The sequence below is a fragment of the Mirounga angustirostris genome, unplaced genomic scaffold, assembly GCF_029215605.1.
Source record: "Mirounga angustirostris isolate CCGP_5_RB_7025 unplaced genomic scaffold, mMirAng1.0.hap1 SCAF_11, whole genome shotgun sequence".
NCBI lineage: Eukaryota > Metazoa > Chordata > Mammalia > Carnivora > Phocidae > Mirounga > Mirounga angustirostris.
In genome coordinates this window covers 74944806-74949853 of record NW_026991719.1, presented here as the reverse complement: position 1 = coordinate 74949853, position 5048 = coordinate 74944806, and the positions used below count along the sequence as shown (strand labels likewise).

The 5048-nt window shown below is 38.1% G+C and overlaps 1 pseudogene; it reads left to right on the top strand.

Moving 5' to 3' along the window:
• The first annotated feature begins 2897 nt into the window (after positions 1–2897).
• LOC123861931 (huntingtin-interacting protein K-like) lies at positions 2898–4371 on the top strand (annotated as a pseudogene).
• The last annotated feature ends 677 nt before the right edge of the window (positions 4372–5048 follow it).

Sequence of the window (5048 nt, the reverse complement as noted above, 5' to 3'; positions counted from 1 at the left end):
TACATTTGATAAGGGGAGAGATTCAGTAATTTTTTAAAAAGATTTTACTTATTTATTTGACAGAGAGAGAGTGCAAGAGAGCACAAGCAGGGAAGCTGCAGAGGGAGATGGAGTGGGAGAAGAAGAGATCCTGATGCAGGGTGATCCCAGCACTCTGGGATCATGACCTGAGCTGAAGGCAGATGCTTAACCAACTGAGCCACCCAGGTGCCCCAATTCAGTAATGTTTTTGAGCACTAGCTGTAGGGTCAGAAAGACATGAATTTGAATCATGGTTATGCCACTTCCTAGCTGTGTGACTTCAATTTTTTTTCTATAAACTGAACATAGTGAGATTATGCATAATAAGCATAATCTGAACAAAACCTTACCCTGTAAGGTTTTTATAATTACTTAATGTGAAAATGACTATTATTATCATTATCATTATTATCATTCTATGTAGGTCAGATCTATATCTAATAATTAGGTAATATGTTACAATAATGTGTGGCTTTAGCTAATTAGTAAAGCCTTGAATGATGTGTCCAAAGATGCCTAGCACAATAAAACAAATGTAGTGAATGTTGACAATTGATAACTCTGGGTGATAAGTATGTGGGAGTTCTTTGTACTATTCTTGCAAGTTTTCTGTAAGTTTGTCATTTAATCAAAAAATTTTTAAAAAGTAACAAAGGTATTTAAACATGTGATGTCTTTGAATTCCCATAGTGTGTTTGCCATTAAGCAACAACTCAAGAACCATGATGACATGAAAAGTTTGTGATTCATCTGGTTATGAATACAGCTGAGTACAGTATCTCTATTTAGTTTAATGCTTATCAATACATTTGCCTTATTGTATGATTTCTCTAATACTGTGTGTATTTGGGGGTATCCAAACATTAAAAACGTCATAATTCTAAGCAAATTTGTATTAACACTCAGGGTAGGATGATGACCTTAGCTGGTGGGGGCAGGGCTTCTGTGATAAGTGGCCTTTCTGATGTCTGGGGCCGTTTTCTGCCCTGAGAAGCTCTCTAGTTGATTACCCCACCTTGCCCCAACTCTAGTTCAACCAAAGGTTCCTAATGAAAAGACTGATCATTACAGTAGCCTTTTCACAGCCTCACTGCCAGGGAGAGGAACAGTGAAGCTTTCAAATTAATTATCTTCCAGCCTGGAACTCTTTACCTAATAAAGTTTTATAATCTATTGTAGAGTTTCAAGAGTTAATTTAAAGTAACCATAAAACTGCCTTTGTGTTGCAAAGAAAACCTTGGGTAAACTTTTCATGTGCTTCCAAATTTTCTTTTCTCAATAAATCAGGTAAGGGATGTAAAGATTCACAAACATATCAAGACAAATTATGTTGGTTTGATTTCACTCTTGGTTTTAAAATGGGATCATCTTTGGCCATGAAGGCCAGATTCCAGACATGAAGCCCTTTGGAATATCTTCAGAAATACAATGTTGTGTACTTGGTTACAAGAAAAAGAATTGACTGTTACTTGTGTCAGTGTCAGTTTCTGTGAACAAATCACTTAGTTGGTTGAATAATTTCCATCTTGGAGAGATAAACAGACTTGTCTTTTGCTCATTTGGAAATAGATTGTAAGGGCAAAGGCTATAAAAATGTTTGGGTATTTACTTTCAGAAATACATAATGCAATTTAAAAAAATACACCAGTGAGAAGTCCATTCAAAGGAGGTTGATAGAAAAAAGTATCTAATGATTTCCCCACATGGATGCAGTTTCTTGATGAGGAAATTTCTTGGATTTCTATCAGGAGCTTCACAATTTTGATTATTATATTTTTGTTGTTCATTGGAGGTAGAGAGAAATTCCATGGTATTATATATTTGGGAAAGGAACTAGATACCTTTGATAAATCCTTGAGTTTCTCTGGTTACATACGCTTAGCATAAATAAGTCTTACTAAATAAACTAAACCTTTATCAAATGTCCATATAAATTAACATTTTAAAATCACAAGGTAGATAAGATTTCTTTCTAAGGTGTGGTCATCGCATTATATTAATAAAAGGGAGTATGACCTGAAGTTTAGTTTTGAGCCTCTTGGTTCTGAACACTTTGCTTTTACATCTTATGGGGGTGGGGAAATGGCACCTCAATCCCATAGTGTTCTCAGTGAACATAATGCACATTCTATTTTAATAGCTTTTTATAGTCTCCATTTTTTATTAATGCACCCTGAATATGCTATGCTTTTTATTGTGAATAACCAATAAAAGATGGCTATAAAAATAGTCATAACACTATACTATTTTCTTCCATAGTTTTATCTCCCACTGTAAACTTAGATGCCACACAGAAATGCAATTAAAGTAAAATGAACTCACAAAGAAAACATTTAAGGTTATGACAAAAGCTCATTCAGTTCTGCATGGCTTCTTTCACTGGACATATTAATAACACAATGTTTGCTTGGCTTATTTCTCTTATACAGAGGTTGAAGACAGGCATTTCATAGGCATCTTAACTCCTGGGAGCCTGGTGAATATTAGTTACTTGTGGTGAGACAAAAAAGGTTATTCTGAGATAAAAATGTTTCTTAAATGTAATGTAATCCCTTGGGATGCAGGAGGACTTTATACTTTAAATGGTTACTGTTCAATAATCTACACTATCACTTAAATATGTTATCAGCAAATACTAATTAATCACCCATTATGTGATAGGTTCTGTTCATAGCACAAAGCAGTATAAAACACAGCTCTGGTCCTCAAGCAATGTATAATCTGTTTGAGGGAAAATAGAACATAACTTAGTAAACAATAAATTAATATATGTAGGCAATAATTGTTTAAGACTTGCAGAAGAGAAAGAGTCTTGCTAGGATTATTTTCTAAGGAAGATCTCCCTATAAAAGTGGGATTTGGGGGGGCCTGTGCAGCGGCACGTTGGGATCGTTATGGCTCCCGACGGGGATATGGAGCTGGAGTTGGAGACTGAGACCAGTGGCCGGGAGCGGCCTCCCAAGAAGCCACGGGAGCATGACAGTGGTGTGGCGGACCTGGAGAGAGTCACTGACTACGCATAGGAGAAGGAGATCCAGAGTTCCAATCTGGATACGGCCATGTCCATGATTGGAGACAGACGGTCCCGGGAGCAGAAAGACAAACAGGAGCCGGAGAAGGAACTGGCCAAAGTCACCATTAAGAAGGAAGATCTGACCACCTCACACCAGTCAGAATGGCTAAAATTAACAAGTCAGGAAATGACAGATGTTGGCGGGGATGCGGAGAAAGGGGAACCCTCCTACACTGTTGGTGGGAATGCAAGCTGGTGCAGCCACTCTGGAAAACTGTATGGAGGTTCCTCAAAAAGTTGAAAATAGAGCTACCCTATGATCCAGCAATTGCACTACTGGGTATTTACCCCAAAGATACAAAAGTAGGGATCCGAAGGGGTACGTGCACCCCGATGTTTATAGCAGCAATGTCCACAATAGCCAAACTGTGGAAAGAGCCAAGATGTCCATCGACAGATGAATGGATAAAGAAGATGTGGTATATATATACAATGGAATATTATGCAGCCATCAAAAGGAATGAGATCTTGCCATTTGCAATGACGTGGATGGAACTGGAGGGTATTATGTTGAGTGAAATAAGTCAAAAAGAGAAAGACATGTATCATATGATCTCACTGATATGAGGAATTCTTAATCGCAGGAATCAAACTGAGGGTTGTTGGAGTGGGGGGTGGGGTGGGAGGGATGGGGTGACTGGGTGATAGACACTGGGGAGGGTATGTGCTCTGGTAAGTGCTGTGAATTGTGCAAGACTGTTGAATCTCAGATCTGTACCTCTGAAACAAATAATGCAATATATGTTGAGAAAGAAGAAGAAGAAGAAGAAGAAGAAGAAGAAGAAGAAGAAGAAGAAGAAGAAGAAGAAGAAGAAGAAGAAGAAGGTGGTAGCAGGAGGGGAAGAATGAAGCGGGGGAAATCGGAGGGGGAGGCGAACCATGAGAGACGATGGACTCTGAAAAACAAACAGGGTTCTAGAGGGGAGGGGGGTGGGAGGATGGGTTAGCCTGGTGGTGGGTATTGAGGAGGGCACATTCTGCATGGAGCACTGGGTGTTATGCACAAACAATGAATCATGGAACACTTCATCTAAAACTAATGATGTAATGTATGGGGATTAACATAAGAATAAAAAATTTAAAAAAAAAAAAAAAGGAAGGAAGATCTGGAGCTGATAATGACAGAGATGGAAATCTCAAGAGCAGCAGCAGAATGGACCTTGAGGGAACACACGGGCAACGTGGTAGAGGCTCTTATTGCCCTAACCAACTGATTTGTGCTTTCTCAGACGCACTCACTGGATTATTTTATTTCAATAAAGATGTAGCCTTTTTTTTTTTTTTTTGCAGTTAAAAAAAAAAGTGAGATTTGGGCAAAATCTAGGTCAATTCATATGGGTCAGCTAGATAGAGGGTAATAATGTGACCTTGTAATTTCCAAAAGTAAAAAGACAGGACTGTGCTAAGAGGACCCAAAGTAAAATCTTTTATTCTCCTTTATTTTTAATTTTTTTTATTTAATTTTTTTTCAGGAATAGAGACATATGCACTATGAAACCAAAGAGAAGGCTGGAAAAGAAAGGTCAAGCTAGATTTTAGAGATTTTTGAATGCAAGGCTGAGAAATTTCAGTTTAATCTTATAGCTGTTATAAATCCATGGAAGGCATTTAATCAGAAGTGTAATATGATTTAAGAGAAGCACATAGTGATGTGTGGTCTCATGGGGAAGGAAAAAACTGAAAACAGGGATGATAGCAAGTGTTGTACTATCATCCTCAGAGCAAGAAAGAGGGCACCCAGACCAGAGTTCAGCATTATAGAGGGAAAGTGCAATTAGAAACCCAGAGGATAGATATATTGAAGAATATGGGGGTGTTTCTGGCACTTGTGTTTCAGTACGTAGTGCTGAGCATCTCCTTCCATGACTAACACCTTTCAGTTCCAAGGAAATAATTTGCCACTTTTCTTGCCCTATTCCTTGAAAAAAAATGAGGATGATGTCTGGGAAGGTTA